This window comes from Myotis lucifugus, unplaced genomic scaffold (assembly GCF_000147115.1).
Source record: "Myotis lucifugus unplaced genomic scaffold, Myoluc2.0 scaffold_7, whole genome shotgun sequence".
Classification (NCBI taxonomy): domain Eukaryota; kingdom Metazoa; phylum Chordata; class Mammalia; order Chiroptera; family Vespertilionidae; genus Myotis; species Myotis lucifugus.
In genome coordinates, this window is record NW_005871055.1 from 9,024,990 (window position 1) to 9,042,278 (window position 17,289).

The 17,289-nt window shown below is 40.8% G+C and overlaps 1 non-coding gene across 1 annotated transcript; it reads right to left on the reverse strand.

Moving 5' to 3' along the window:
• Positions 1-8,667: 8,667 nt before the first annotated feature.
• On the reverse strand, positions 8,668-8,804 carry LOC111824698. The gene has a single exon (XR_002827785.1). It is a non-coding gene; the product is annotated as a small nucleolar RNA SNORA29 (small nucleolar RNA).
• Between the last annotated feature and the right edge of the window lie 8,485 nt (positions 8,805-17,289).

Genomic DNA, 17,289 nt, shown 5'->3' on the forward strand with positions numbered 1-17,289 from the left:
ACCTAAAATATCATTTTTATGTCGAAAAAATATTAAAATCTAAATACTGTAAATCTAACCTAAAACATTTTTTAATTTTTCTCCATCACCATGGTGAAGAACGATCTGCAGAAGATAGCTATTGTTATTATCACACCATAAAAATCATTTCCAAATTTATGTCTCTAATCTCTTCAAAGGGCAAAGAACTTTTATATTTAAAATTTTATGAAGGCCAAGTTGCCTTAACTTTTAAGTGGAAAATTAACCATTCCAAGGGCAATGATCATATGGAATATATTATTAAGAGCTTTCACTGAGAAGCAAAAGGGAGTTTTGTCTTTTTGGATTAACAGAACAAAGAAATAGGAAATAGAGGTTTCAGAATAGGAAGACACCCTTCAATCTGCAATGGAGGCTTCCCAAATGTACTTCAGCTTCTCTTATAACTCAGTATCATAGGGTGTATCACAGACTCTTTGAGATGACTGGACATTTTCAACGCATGTTGATCACATAAAGGATATGCTGGTGCTGGTGCAGCGATAGAAAAAGCTAACCAAGATGATGAACTAGAAAAGTATGTAATCTTCCCCTAGTGATCCAAAATGTTCCTGAGTACCTCACCAAAAGGCAAATAAAGGATTGAGTGTCCATCCTGATAGTAAAGAACAGTAGGAAGAGATGTCATAAAACACGTCACAGCTAGCCCAGTCATGTAGGAGGCAAACTTGCTTCAAGCATGGACTCCTTTCACCTGACTTTAGCCTGGTCTGGGATGTGCTACAAGAAGTGTGGTCTAGTGAATACAAATGGAACCTTCTCACAGAAATACAGCATTCTGTGTGAACATGCACAGTACTTACCAGTGGAGAATGAGGAAGTGATTTGTGAAACAGTTAAACTCAAGGTGTGTGGTTCTTAAGTGTACACAATCACCATGGAATGAAGAAACTGGGGGCTGCTGGGGCGAGGAGAAAAGAATGGCAAGGTTGAGATTCAATGTGGAGTCATTTGGCACATTGCAGACATTAATCAGAGCACACAATTTCTCAATTGGGTGCTGGACATGAAAACTGCTGGGAGCTGAACCACAGTTCCCTCAGTGATACATCTTTTCTCAGCCCCCAGTGTGTGGTCAGGCTTACTCTCACAAATTCCACTGAAAATAGTCTTTCTTTTTCATACTTAAAAATTCTTTCCAAACAAGTGTTTCCTTTTAACATCCCCAAAGCAGATTGACTTTTTGAGCTACGTATTGCTTCCAAGTCTGTCAATGTCAGAGGCCTCAAATTAATTCCAACATCTCATTGCTGTTTTCCCTTAAGAAGTCTGAATGGTACTGAACACATTTTGGGTTCAATCTGTTTATGCTTATTTGAAAGCCCATTAGACCCACATTTCTACCCCTCTGCCCTATCCATCTTGATCCAGGAAATGCTTGTGATTAGAATGGGGATCTTGATAGTTATTTCTATCACTTTTCTTCAATCCATCAATTATGAAGCAGTTATATCCAGTTAAAATAAGAAAGGAGTCATGTAAAAAGAAGAAAGGGGTCAATCAAACATTATTGGAGCCTTGAGGAATGAAGGCCACAAGGGGGAAACCATTGCATATTAAGTAGCTCCGCCTAATAAAAGCCAAAGAAAACAGCCCCAAATTATTTACTGAAAATTCTTTTGAACTTTCAGCCCATTCCTATCCTTTTGGTGATATTTTAACAGACATGTGCCTCCACATGTGCCCTGCCCTGACTTGTGACTTGATTTCACCCCTATGATATGAAGTTCTAGGCCTGTGAAGGGTCATGCCTGATGTCTTATTCCTTCTTACCAACTAGTGAGGAGAAGATCTGGAGAAGGCCTTCCCTGACCATACAAGATGAAGTGGTACCCACTCTCCCACCTTCCCTCTTGTCATACTCTATTGTATCATTTCAGTTTATTTCTCTGTCTAGTAACTTACTATTCTCTTGTGCATTCATTACTTGACTTGACTTGTCAATTATCAGTCCCCCCAACTGGAATGTAATTCTATGTAGGAAAATACTCTGTCTTGTTCAGTATGTTATCTAGGGCTTAGAACTGTCTTTGGTGCATAGTATCCCTCTAAGAAATATCTGTCTACTGACTGACTATGAAATAATGAGAGAATAAGTTTGCATCATTATGTTGTGACTGTATGGACAGCACCCAACAAAGTGACTGGTATATAGCAGCTGTTCACGGTGACCCTCCCTTCTTCACACTCACTGTAAATGCATTTTAAGACACAGGCTGAGGGATAAGAGGATGACTGTATTGTTGACTCAACTTTTAACTGACTTCTTAGGTCTGTTTCTGATTTAGTTTGGCCTTTGGGATGGGCCAGGAGGGTGCAGTGAAAACAAACACAGCAGACACTGGAAGCTGGGATCTTGTGTTACAGTCTTGGTTTCAGCTCTGACTCACTGTGTGAGATGTGGGCAACCTACTTAACCTCTCTGATTCTGTTTCTTCATATACAGAATGAAGAGGTTGAATAGATGATGTTTAAGATCCTTTACAATTCTTGAATTATATAAGGTTACCTCTTTACCTCTCTTTAAATATGAGCACAGACCATTCTCTTCATACTTATGATGTGTCCTGCAACCCTTAGAGAAATGCTGCTGCAAATATTCAAAGTGTAGTATCACCATGAATATGCATCACTCTCTTGGTTTCATGGAAGATCTCTGTTTCAGAAGTTGTGTTTCTTTGTTAGGCATTTTGGGGATCTTTGTACTTGAAGTGAATTTAATAAATTACCTTATATATTTTATAGCATTTTCATTTGAAAATATAAAGATTTGTCTGCAACCTGTCATTAAGCACTATCTATATATATCTATATATATATAAAAGGCTAATGTGCTAAGTGTCTGACTGGTCGCTATGATGCCCACTTACCTCCAGGGGGTAGACGCTCAATGCAGGAGCTTCCTTGACGTGCACTGGCCATTTACAGAGAAACAGCACCACAGACCTGGTGCCCACAAAGCAACACTTGGCTTCCCCCAAGTGGGACATAGGCCTCGCTACCACCCCAAGCCACAGCCCACCAAATCGCAGCCAACGCTGCTGAGACTCAGTGGCACAAAATGCAGCCCACAGTCCAGCCCAGCCTGGAAATGGTGGCTGTGGGCACAGGTAATGACGTCATGTAGCAACGCCCGGCTTCCTCTCCCTAGCAACTAGCCTCCTTGCAGTTTCTGCAGCCCAGGAACACATCTTGCTTTATAGCCAGGTACAAACATTTCACACTGTAACCAAATGTCTGTGAAGTGTTTTCCCGTGCCTCATCTCATTTGATCTTCACAGAAGTCCTGGAGTAGGTAGGAGACTGGGTGGAATCCTATTTTCTCTTCATTAGCCAGAAAACGGAGATTTAGAAAGCTTAGAAACTTGACCTGACTGAAAAGAAGTAAGAAATGGTGGACCTTGAAAATGACTTCAGATTTTCTCAATGCTGCAGTTAAATATTTTATCCTTTGTTCTCCCTGTGTGATCTATAATAATAATCTGCTTTGTGTTGATATTTATTGCTGTGTTGCTGACAATTACCTGAAAGAGAAGTTGGGGTGCTTCACTGGGCTGGAAAAAGTTTAGCTAAATCAGAAAGCAGGTCTAATTAACCAAGTTTATCTATCTACACTAATAAAAGAGAAACATGGTAATTAGTGTATGACCGCTACCCTTCCCATTGGCTAATCAGCATATCCTTATGCAAATTAACTGTCGGCCAAGATGGCGGCCGGCAGCCATGAACTGAAGCGAACAGGGAGGCTTGCTTGCTCCAGTGATGGCTGACTCGAAAGTTCCCCGCCTGAGTTGCCGGCCTCTCAGCTGCAACTCTAAGAAACTATGTGCTATGTTGCAAATAAGAAGCTAAACAAAACCCCAGAAACCTGCTTTAGTCAGCCAGGTTCAGCCAGCCGGACCACAACATTGTATCAAATACAGAAGATAAAGGCCAGAGCCGAGGACTCAGAGCTAAAGCTGGCCCAGAATAAAAAAAAAGAAAGAAAAAAAGGAGCAGTTGGGAGCTTTAGTCACCCACCAGCCGGAAAAGGGCCCTCAGCCCCTCACCCAGACTGGCCAGGCACCCCAGTGGGGACCCCCACCCTGATCCAGGACACCCTTCAGGGCAAACCAGCCGGCCCCCACCCGTGCACCAGGCTTCTATTCTATATAGTAAAAGGGTAATATGCCTCCCGGCACCGGGATCAGCGTGACAGGGGGCAGCGCCCAAACCCCCTGATCAGCCCTGCTCTGTGTGTGACAGGGTGCGGGCGCCCCAACCCCCCCCCCCCCCCCCCAAGGGGCCCTGGTTTGGGTGGTGAAAAGGAAAAACCCTAAAATTTTCTTTGGGCTTGGCCTTAGGGGGGAAAAGGGGGAAGGGCCCCCAACCCCCTCTATCTGGCCCTTTTTTTTTGGGGGGGAAAAAAGGGGGGGGGCCCCAAACCCCCTTCTTTTGGGCCTTTGTTTTTTGGTGGGGAAAGGGAAAAACCAATAACCTCCCCATTGGCCCTGCCCTGAGTGTGACAGGGTGTAGCACCCCAACCCCCTGATCTGCCCTGCTCTGTGTGTGACAGGGGGCTGTCCCCCCTCCCCTATCGGCCCTAGTCTGTGAGTGACAGGGGGGAGCTCCTCAACCCCCTGATGGGCCCTGCTCTGTGCGTGACAGGGGGGAGCTCCCCAACTCCCTGATCGACCCTGCTCTGTGTGTGACAGGGTACGGAGCCCCAACCCCCCTGATGGGCCATGCTCTGTGAGTGACAGGGGGCAGTGCCCCAACCTCCTTATCGGCCCTGCTCTGTGAGTGATAGGGGGCAGCGCCCCAATCCCCTGATCAGCCCTGCTCTGTGCTTGACAGGGGGTGGCGCCGCAACCTCCCCATCGACCCTGCCTTGAGTGTGACAGGGGGCGGTGCCCCAACCCCCCAATCGGCCCTACCCTGAGCGTGACTGAGGGTGGCATCGCAACCTCCCGATCCGCCCTGCTCTGTGCATGATGGGGCGGTGCCCCAACTCCCCAATTGGCCCTGCTCTGAGCCCCACCAGGGGCTGCACCTAGGGATTGGGCCTGCCCTCTACCACCTGGGAGCAGGCCTAAGCCAGCAGGTCGTTATCTCCCGAGGGGTCCCAGACTGCGAGAGGGCACAGGCCGGGCTGGGGGACCCCCCTCCCCTCCCGAGTGCACAAATTTTTGTGCACCGGGCCTCTAGTATATATATAAAGCTCTCGCTGGCGCCAATCGCACATGTGTGTTTCGATCTGTCATAGTCAATTGTGAATTTGGTTGACACTTCTATTATAAAGGGCAAATAGCGATATTAAAATATTTCTTCTAATTAATTTCCTTTTAATGTGCATGAATTTGTGCACCAGGTCACTAGATGTTTATAAAGAAGTAAAAGGATGAGCTGCTTGAAATCATAAGAATGAGTTATACTTTGATTCTGTTAGTGCCATGCATTAAAAGCCCAAAGTTACAAAATAGATTTTGTATGATTATATGCACAACAGAATCCCATCATAAGCACCTGCTTATTACCTGAGTTAAGAATATAACTTGTCAAAATGTTACCTCACAAATGACTGTGTGCTTCCTGAGACCATTCACTCTTCAGTTGACTGCAATTTGTGCCTTCCTCCTTAGTTCTCTGAAAATACTCTTGCTTTATAGTGGGTGCTAAGTCTTGGTCACTTATTAATCTTTGTTATTTGATGGATCTGTGGCAGATTTTCCTGTGCCCTCTTCCTATGTCCCACCTAGTGCTTGTGCTGGATCACACATCTATGCTTTGTACATGCTGTCCTCTGTCTAGATTGCCCCCAACCTCATCTGCTTGGAAAACTGCTCATTTTTGAAGATGTGGCTCAAACATTTCATCATCTTTGAAGCCTTTCTGACCCAGTCTCCCTATTTGGGAAGAACTAGCTTATCTCTTCTTTGTATTGACATATGCCAATATATAACAAAGATAAAGTATTTATTCTGTATTTTTTTTTTGCTTGTCTTTATCACTTACTGAGGATTAACTGTGGATAAGAATTTCATCTTTTTTTTTAATCTATTTTTTTGTTGTTGTTAATCCTCACTCAAGGATATTTTTTCCATTGCTTTTCAGAGACTTTTCAGAGAGAGTGGAAGGAAGGGAGGGAAGGAGTGGGGGAGAGGGAGAGATAGAAACATTAATGTGAGGAAGACACATGGATTTGTTGCCTTGGCCACAGGCCACAACAAGGACAGAGTCTAACTTGAAACCCAGGTACGTGCACTTAACCGAAATCAAACCTGCGACCCTTGTGTGTGTGGCCGAGGCACTAACTGCTGAACACACCGGTCAGAGCAAGAATTTTTTTTTTAAATATATTTTTATTGATTTTTTACAGAGAGGAAGGGAGAGAGATAGTTAGAAACATCGATGAGAGAGAAACATCGATCAGCTGCCTCCTGCACATCTCCTACTGGGGATGTGCCCGCAACCAAGGTACATGCCCTTGACCGGAATCGAACCCGGGACCCTTCCATCCGCAGGCCGACGCTCTATCCGCTGAGCCAAACCGGTTTCGGCAGCAAGAATTTTTTTAAAAAATTTTTTAAAATACATTTCTTTATTGACTTCAGAGAGGAATGGAGAAGGAGAGAGAGATAGAAACATCAATGATGAGAGAGAATCATTGATCGGCTGCCTCCTGCACACCCCCCACTGGGGATCGAGCCCACAACCCAGGCATGTGCCCTTGGCGGGAATCAACCTGGGACCCTTCAGTCCACAGGCTGACGCTCTATCCACTGAGCCAAGCCAGCCAGGGCCTGAGCAAGAATTTTTATCTTTTCAATTTTTATGTTCTTAGGCATCATCTAGTGGTCTCAATAATGTTTGTTGAGTGAATGAAAATACAAGATTTAATTTCTGGCCCCAACACCAAAGTTATAAAAAGGTTTTGATTGGTACATATGAAATACTCTTTGAAATGGCTTTCTGGGTAGTAATTGGATTGAAAGGTAACTTCAGAGGATTCCATGAATCCCATGAAAAAAGTCTGTAGTTAAATATGGTATGAATCAAGCTGTGTTTTGGTTTAAATTATTTCACCCAATTAAGAGATGTTAATTGGATCAACCTGCCATCAAGAGGATTAGAACTGGTATGAAGTTGACTGGTTTCTTCTCCATCATAAAATGTGTAGCTTGCACAGTCTCTAGACACACTAATGAAATGAAGTTTGTGCAGCAGCCCATGGATTGATTGACTTGGCAAAACTTCATGTACATTCAAAATATAGCTAATAATTTTTATTACTTTTAATTTTAATTGAAAAAATGATTTAATATCAGAATTAAAGAAATACAGTAGGGAAAAAATCACTGAGAATCTGTCATCCTAAGCAACACATATTTTAATTATTGCATGTTACCTTCTCATGCATACATATTTTTGTATGATTTCAATCATATGTTTTGTATTTTCCTATGGACTTTCTATATATGATCAAATGTATACTAGTATATAGCAATGTTTACCAAAAGATACTTTTTAGAATGCTAGTTTTCTTGGGATTTTAACTGATGTTACTTGGGGAAAATAAAACATCTCTGAGGTCAGATAACTTTGAGAAGTTGTAAAAGTAAACATGTCCTTTACTGTAGGATTTTTCAAAGCCTATAGTATATTTTAAGGAAAAAGATGAAAAAATGACATTTTCTTCAAATTAATTTTTACATGAAACTTAAAAAATATATACAGTGAAATGTCTGTTCCACAAATAACTGTTTAGAATACACTTTGGAAATCACTGATGTGGGGCACCTAATTTACTAACCCATTCTTCTACTGTTGGATAATGGTATTCAATCACACTTGGAATAAAGCCCAAGATCCTTAACATGTCCTACAAATGTGTATTATCTGGTACGTCTTGGCTTATCTCCCATTATTCTCCTACCACCCTGGTTCTTGAATCCACTAAGGTCTTTCCTGTTGTAGATAGGGCTTTTGCACATCCATGTTTTGAATTATTTTTTAAAAATTATTTTTTATTGATTTCAGAGAGAAAGGGAGAGGAAGAGAGAGATAGAAACATCAATGATGAGAGAGAATCATCAATCGGCTACCTCCTGCATGCCCCACACTGCATGTGACCTGGGCATGTGCCCTGACCAGGAATTGAACCATGACTTCCTAGTTTATAGGTTGATGTTCAACTACTGAGCCACACCAGCTGAGCCCAAGTTTTGACTTTTATAGATAAAAGCACATTTATCATATCTCCTTTCATTATTTGCTAATTTACTACTCATTTTCAAGAAATATAGTAACTTAAAGGCATTTAATACTATTGGTTTCATCTCCAACCAGCACTATGGTACATGGCAATTCCCTGTCTTTTTCAGAAAAGCCAACCAGGTTTTGCTATTATGGATGTTAGCCCAAGCAAAACCTAAAGAGAAAGGCGCACAATAGATCAAAACGTCAGATATCAGTGACTTTCAGACCAGTTATTCTATTCCCTTGGTTGATAAGATTGATTGAATGTAAATCAGCTTTCTTCTTTCAGGGATTTTCTGAATATGTTTCATATTGTTACACATTATAGCTCATGAGGATTTTGCTCAGTGTAACACAGAAGTGGCAATTTGTTCTCTTCCACATTTTTTTTTTCTGTTCAGCCATTTCATATAGGAGGAGGACACAAATAAATCCTCCCTCTTCAGATTATGGCAATTTTAATCTACCCCATAAGCATAGCCACTAAAATCTATTAGGAGAAAATGTGGTAGTCAAATGGGAAGTCTTCCACATTCTTGAAGGCCCATGGTGCTCTAAAGGAAGTGAAGGGTGACTGTTGACCTAGTTAGAGCTGTCTCCCAAGTATATAACATGAGACCTAGGGTACACACATGCTTCTGTCATTTTGCTCCTACTTAGTAATCAGTAAATAGGATGAAAGCATAGAGGGAATATTTATCAAAAGTGTAAGTGAACCCAAAATTATTGTATGAGATTTTGGTCCAACCCATTGATTTTATAGATAAGCAACTTCAGATCCCAAGCCTGAGCCACTACACAACTTCAGAAGGTTCCATTTGCATAGACTATGATATGAATGGGGCCCCCTGAAGTTGTTCACTGTGGCGGCCCTGTTTAGAGAAGTTAAGAGACTGTGGTTTCAGGCTGCCAGTCTTATGTTTGATGATGGAATTCAAGAATGAAATATTTTCGACAGGCTTGAGAGATGATAAAATCAATGTAAAGCAAAAAGTGTAAAGTATTCCACTTAGATTAACCCAATCCAAGCTAGGGAAAACCTGACTTGAGGGTGTCTAAATTGTAATGATATTATGAGGAGTTAGTTAACCACAAGTGCTGTTAGGAACCCAAAGGCTGTAGTTGTGATATGATCTAGTGGAATCCTAGGCTGAAGTAATAGAGACAGAGCATCCCAAACCCCTGCATTGGTCAGAATACAACAGAAATACTATGTTTAGTTCTAGGAATCATATATTTTAAATGGATACTAACAAATCTTTGATCCCCAGGGTCATGTGCATGGAACCTAGTAGCAACTCAATGAATACTCAGACTATTGCTGAACTAATAATGGTGTATGTAAAGCACCTGGAACATTGTAGATGGTCAGAAATGTTAGGTTTCTCTTTTCACAGGAGAGTAATCAAATGTTATAGGTCTTGGTAAACATGCTGACTAAAGAATCTTTCAAAAAATTGGAAGATTTTCTGAATCTTTGAATCTTCAAAAACTGAAAGTCTTGCCCAACTGGCATGGCTCAATGGTTGAGTATTGCCCTATGAACCAGAAAATCATGGTTTGATTTCTACTCAGGGCACATGCCCGTGTTGTGGGTGGATCCCCAGTAGGGAGTGTGCAGGAAGCAGCCGATCAATAAAATGATTATCTCTTATCATTGATGTTTCTATCTCTCTTTCACTCTCCCCTCCTCTCTGAATCAATAAAAAAAAATTAAAAAACCCCTAAAAGTCTTATTTTCGACTTTTACAATGTTTATTGTAATTCCCTATAGATATATTGGTTTGTTTTTATTAAGACCTTATTGGAATTGTAGAAATGTCAACCAGTGAGATCTCCCTCCCTCCCTCCCTTCCTTTTTTCTTTCCACATTTATTGAGGGCCCTGGCAATGTGATAGATTTTGGGGATTTAAAAATGAATACTTTATGATTTCTTTTAAGAGACTTGTGAAGAGAAGTAGATAGACACGAAAACAAATTAATTACAATATAGTGTGATGGCTGCAGCAATAGAAGCATGTATAGGGCACAGATATAGCAATTCAATTAAAAAAATACTGGCTTTGAGGATTTTTTATGTGCCAGGCACTCAGTTAAGCCAGGGGATACAGTTGAAGACAAGACATAGCCATCTCTTGTGGAGATTATACAAGTAATTACACATGTGTAACTATTTTGGAAGGGGAAGCACATGAGAATGAGAGTCAGAAGAAGAGAAAGGCTTTCCTAAATTTGTTTGAGCTTAGGCTGAATAAAGTATACGAATTGGTCAAGCACATAGAGAGTGGAAGAACAGTCCAGGCAAATGTCACAGATGAGCTGTGAGGGTTGTCAGATTTTCCTGAAATTTAATATTTTTCACAATAGGTAATGTTCTTTTGCAAAAGTAATGATTATTTCAAGTTGTTCTCATATTTGTTGGAAAGAGAAATAACCCAAGAAGCACACACAGTCAGCAAACTTGGAAAGTCATGTTTGTTTTGGCAATGTCGGCCTTACTTACAGGCAGAATACAAGGTCTTGTCTGTTGTTGTGAATTAAAGGGTTTGAAGTAGAACTTCCACTCATATGGAGACTCATTTTTTTGGGTAGCAATTTTAAGAGCCTCTTGTTAAATTTACCTACTCAAAGAAGATATAACTTTTAACACATTACTGGGAGTGAGTGCAATAGATTACTTTTTTGAAGAAAGAGAAAGGAAAGAATGGGTAAAAACTAAGGTGGGGAAAGTAAACAGAAATTAAAGGAGAATGAAGACATTCAAGATTGTGGTGAGTCCATACAAAGGGGAGGTCTTGGAGATGGATGGCAATGTCTTCCAGATTCAAATTGTCTAGACCTGACCTTAAGGGTTGGGTTAAAAGAAAATATTAAAAATTTCAACAATTTTCACCAATGTCCTGAATATTGAATATCTGAAAGGAAGTAAGAATGAAAGATCTATACAAAACCAACTCAGTGAGACTTCTTTTACCACCCCCACCTGGATGTTAATCACCTTTTCTTCTGTGATCTCTCATATTTATATATGGCAGATATTACATACTTATATGTTTACCAGAGGCCCGGTGCATGAATTCATGCATGGGTGGGGTCCTTTGGCCTGGCCAGCAATCGAGGCCTATCAGGGGGCCAGCTGGCCAGGGGGAGGGATAGTGGGAGGATGGCTGGCTGGCCCCCAATCTGGGCTGATGGAGCGGGGGGGGCGGCTGGCCAGGGGGAGGGGTCACAGGGGTTGGCTGTGGGAGCACACTGACCACCAGGGGGCAACTCCTACATTAAGCATCTTCCCCCTGGTGGTCAGTGCACGTTATAGCAACTGGTTGACTGGTTGTTCCAGTCGTTCCAGTCATTTGGTCATAACGGATATATATATATATATATATATTTGCATGTCCTTGTCTCTTATCCTTCTCTGAACTACTTATTCAGATATCTTCTTTCAAGAGTCTCAGTACCTGGGATTTACATTTTTGGATGAGTTAAGGAAAAATTTAGAGGGAATGGAAGAGGGAAGAATGATTTAGACAGAGGTTGGACAAAATATAAAAATGTTGTAGAAAACATAGGGAAAGAAGTGTCAAGTAAGAAGCTAAGCTAGCATATAAAGGGGCCTGACTCAGTTTGGGGCATTGGAGGAAGTGCCCGGAGAGAATGATATTGAGTTGAGATCTGAAAGATGAATAGGCATTAACTAAAAAAAGGGGAGAGACTTGAGAGAGCAATTTAGGCAAGGCTGCTGGCTGGTGATGGAGATGACACAAGAAGTAAATACAAGCTAAAATCAATAGGACTTTATTATTGCATTTGACAAATGTCATATTCCATACATCCCTTTAGTTCAGGAGATGTGATGGTGAATAACAGAGTTTCCAAAATTTGAAGGGCTTACATCATACTGGAGGGAGATAGATAGACAAACATGCAAATAGATCTTTTATTGATGCTTCAGAGAGGGAAGGACAAAACACATTCAGGTTCGAGGCTGGGCAACTGGGTAGATGTTGGTGCCATTCATCCACATAGGGAATGCTGAAAGAGGACCATATTTGTCCAAGAAGAGCATGGATTCAACTTTAGAAATGCTATTAGAAGTGCCTTTGAGAAGAACAAGTGGATCTCAAGTTGTTAGTTGTATATGTGGGTTTGAGTTTCATCATTGTCTTGATCTAAGATATACATTCTGCAATCATTGATGTATAGATAATAATTAAAGCCATAGATATGGGTAGAACTGTTTTATGACCACACAAGCCATGCACTGTACAACTTGAGGGGGAGCCATTTACATATACTCTGGTGTAAATAGTGTCTCCTGAACTGTGCAGAGTGGTGGCCATGCATGTTGAAAGATGACCTAGGGAAGGAATATGGAGTGAGAAGAAAATTGAGCTTCTATGACCAAATTTTGAATAAGTTCAACATTTGAAGACCAGGCAGAGAAGAAAGAGTTATTAAGGGAGAGTGAAGAGAAATGGCAGAGCTGGGAGGCAAACCAGGAGAGATGTCAATGACACCAAAGGAAGAGAGGGCTTTGAGGGAGGAGTGGTCACCAGGCTGTACTATTGCTGAGAAATTTAATAAAATGAGGTCTGGACACATGGTCATCTCAGGTCTTGGTGTACTTAATAAAATCTGTTTTGGTGGAGTAATAAGGCCAGATTGGATTGGGTTGAGGAGTGAGTGAGAGGTGAAGAAATGTAGACAACTAATGTGTCTTATGATGTAACACTGGAAAAAGGTCCTCACCCAGCCATGCAGGATGAGGTCCAAGTTGAGGTGATTCAGATCAGAGGAAGGTGGTAACTTTGCAAGAACCCTAATTTGGAGGTGGTGGGAATAGTAGTGGTTAGGTTCTGAGAAATAGGTTTTTCTTCTTTCTCTCCCTCTGTCATTTTATTGTCTGGAATATGACATTGATTAGGATGGCAGTGTCTGAGGTGACAATAAAAGAGTGGTTTTTGGAAAAGGGGCTGGAATTTCCAGGACACACATTGAGTTGATTCTACTGTTATATTTGAACAGCACTAATAAATTGGGAAAGCATGGTGCAGACCACACACAAATTTTGGAAGGCTCTCCATTTGATAGTCCTCAAATGCTTTTGTTTACATACACCCTATTATTTATTTCCAGTGTATCCATTGCCCTTTAATGTGTATCAATCTTCTAATCACATGCAGCTTATGATGTTTCTCAACCTTGTGTTCTCTAGCTGAGAATTAGTTTGGGGGAATAGTCTAGATAGCTCAGTGGCTTTAGGACACATTTGTTGGGACTGGCAGGTCTCCCTCTTGCTCTTGTCCTTTTGGTTTCTGTGTATTATAGATGCACTTCAGGAGTGCCATTAAAGGACCTTATCTCTGGTTCTACAGCATTGAGCTACCTGCTAGAATGCTTTTTAGAAAGAGCTTCAAGAATGGGAATTTATGCAAGTTCAGAAGAGGGTCTTTAAAGCCTATTTTTAAAATTTCATAGAAAAAAATAGTTCACAATAGTTCATATATACTTGAGGTAGTCCATGGTCAAAATTCAATGCATGTTGCAGTATAATTCACTGAAAAGAAAGTATGCTAGCAACAGCATTTCCAAGCAGGGACCCTGGCACTAATTATTGCCTTCTCCTTAATGCCTGTATCTGCCTGATCTAACATGTTTTAACTTTATATAGAACTAGAGGCCCAGTGCATGAAATTCGTGCATGGGTAGTGTCCCTAGGCCTGGCCTGAGATCAGGGCCAATCAGGTTCCCTTCCTTCTCCCCCCCTCCCTGCCTCCTCCTTCCCTATCTACCTCAGTGCCCCGCCGCTGCCGCCGATGGTTCCGCACCACCCCTGGTGGTCAGCGTATGTCATAGCGAGTGATTAAACTCCTGGTCTCCCAGTCAAACTCCCAAGGGGACACTTTGCATATTAGCCTTTTATATATATAGATAGTTGTGACACCAAATATTAGTGTCATTTACACAAATCTTATGACTCAAGAAATCACTACTAAGTACATCCAAGCAATGTTAAAAGAGTGAACATATATTTTTTCTTCTAATACAATTCTGTGTACACAAAAAGTTGATAACCTGAAAAAGTGAATATATATATATATCTCATAGTAATGTGAAACAAAAAAATCAAGGTTAGAGGAATATTGTTTTGCTGTTCAAAAGGAAAGTAAGAGTCAACAGAATCTTTAATTTCACACATAGGTGCAATGGACTTAGTTCTGACCAGCTAGCCTTCCCTCAGTTTGGAATGAATTAGTGTTTGGAAAAGCTGTGGGGGTGGGATGGCATCTGACTCTTTAGGAACAACTGGGAAGCTAATGAGAAAGAGAAAGGTCTTGTCTTGAGGAAACTTATTGACAACATGCCTAATAGAATAAAGGTCAACATATATTTATTTTTCAGTCTCTGAATATTTCCATCTATTTTGGACTGTGTGTTCCTAGTTGCATTCTTTATTTTTGGAATGAAAGTGTTTCAAGAGCAAAGTATTATTCTTTCAAGGAAAATACCACAACAACCTGCACGATAGACTCTTATTCTTGTTCTCACTATTGCTTTTGCCACTTGCTTCTCTTGTATTTTCTCTTTGAATGGTCAAATTTTAAGCATTTTCAGGAGTTTCTGGGCAGGAAGCCTTAGTCTGCTAAGTTGGTGACAGGCAAGTTATCAGTCAGTTGAACCTGGAACAACTATTACAGGTTGTTGCTATTGTAATACTTTGGGCATGATGTCCCAGTGATATCTGCCTGATCTAACATGTTTTAGTTTATACAGAATAGTTGTGACACCAAATTTGTGCCATAACATTCCTCCACAGCCATTTGAAAGCTCTCAAGCACTGATACTGTCATTAAGGAATTCACTGACCAGCATGTTAGAACTATTAAGAAATTTTTAGCAATGTTGCATGCATACAGAGTTTAGAAGTTAAAGCTGCAAAGAAGGAAGGCCCATTTAATATTTAAATTTTTTTCTGATTTTAAAAGTAATACTTGCTTATTGCATACAACTTGGAAAAGACCCATTTAATGTTAAGAGAAAAATTTTCCTTTTATGGAGACTGTGTTTTTGTATGGTCTGCATGTGTTCTTGGGGACTTGACTTCATGTTGATATAGGGTGGCAGTATCTCACACCACTGTCCTCTCTGCTTTGCACCCCTGCTCCAGTTTTCTTTCCTTTCACAACATGATAAACAAAACCACATGTCATTTGTGTGGTCAAGTTAAAGGAAAGAATAACCTCACCAAAAAAAAGAACTGCAAGTGAAATATAATCAACCTGGCCTTATTATGGTTTTTCTTTTCTCTTTAAGTTGTTCATAGCAAGCTTGAAGTAGACAATGTGAGCCAGTGGTCATATCTCTAGCCATCTGTTCTCTCTGTGGACTTCCCCCGAAGCTGGCTTTCAATCCACTGGAGAGAATTTATCTCATACAACAAGGTTTTTGACTTTTCAAGTTCCTTTTCAACTTTAGCTTGGCTTTATTGATGTTGAATATATTTATTTATTGTATTCGTACTGTTGTTGGAGCTGTCTGTGTGAACAGACTTGACCAGGTTATGAATTATACTTTTGTCACTCTCCACAGTTTCTCTTGGTAGCCATTTTCTTATCCTAAAGCCAGTTTATAGAATGCAGGTGTACCCAAAACATTGTCTTCAGACATGTTTTAATCTCTCCTGACACACACACACATACACACACACACACACACACACGCACACACACACACACACTTAGAAGAATTCTTTGGCTAATGTCTTTCATGTTTCCTTTTTGGAATGTGACAGAATAAAATTTTTTAACATAAGAACATTTCCAGTTTTTAAACTTGTTCCCTTCTTGCAGGATCCTGCTTTTCTGAGCCTGGGGGAAGGGAGGTGAACTATCCAAGGGCAAGGGCAAGGGCTGAAAGAGCATTCAGGATTAAGTACTCAGGAGAGAGGTTTGGGAGAAGTTTTAGTATGTGAAGGCAATAGAGGGAAAAGGAAGAAGGTGATATTAAGACATATAAATAGGATCTATGTATGTCCTTCATGCTGTTTGCATTATTTTGAAATTACTTTTGGTTGCATGAATTGGGACTCAACCACAAGCATGATTGTCTTATAAGTTTTACAGAGACATATGATATATCTGCCTCTGATGTTCATCTTAAACACATTGCATGGTGTAAATGCATCTATAGTGCTGGTGGGAGGAGGGGGTGGAGAGTTTACATGTGCCATGCCTTGAACTTTGATCCCCCAGTTCTGTGTTCACCACCACAGACCCCTGGAGCATACCCTCTTATTTGCTCCCATGCTCTGGCCTGTTCCCTGAAGAATTCCATAGAATCATGCTTGTGCCATGAGAATAATACTGATGAACACTTCCCAACCCTCTAAGCTATGAGTAACACTTGACCATTGTCCGCACACCAGGTGGCTCAGCCTGGATGGCTCCAGCACCGAGTGACGGAGTCGGCGATTTTTAAAGGACTTTTGGCGGGCTTTTTCTGGGCGGAGAATTCTCTGTGCAGGTCCTAAGGGGAGAGATAATGGAATGTGGTCTCAGCAAGTAAAGTGTGGTCTCAGCAAAAGGGAATGTCCATAGTGAAATGGCCTGAAAAGTCAGTTCCCGGGGGAGGGGTAATTCAGCTATTTGATCAGACCTAACACTTATAATATCTAGATGGTGTATATATATATATATATGTCACATAAATATCTTCTTTATTTTGTTCTTTGAATACTTTAAAACATCAGGTTCCTTTTTTTCCCTTAAGGGCAATATTTTCCCTTCTCTCTCTGAGATTACTGATAATCTTTTTGTTTATTTTGTATTTGTCTTTCTTAATAGAAGTTCTCCTCTAATACCTGGTAGGCTTAATTGCCTGCTCATATGCAAATACAAGGAAACAGAAGCTGATTTGAAATCCTTTGAGGATGATTTTATTGGGCAGTTGGTAGGGTGAATTTCTGATGTTAAATAACTTTCTTTTTTTTCTCTTGGGCTGCTTAGATT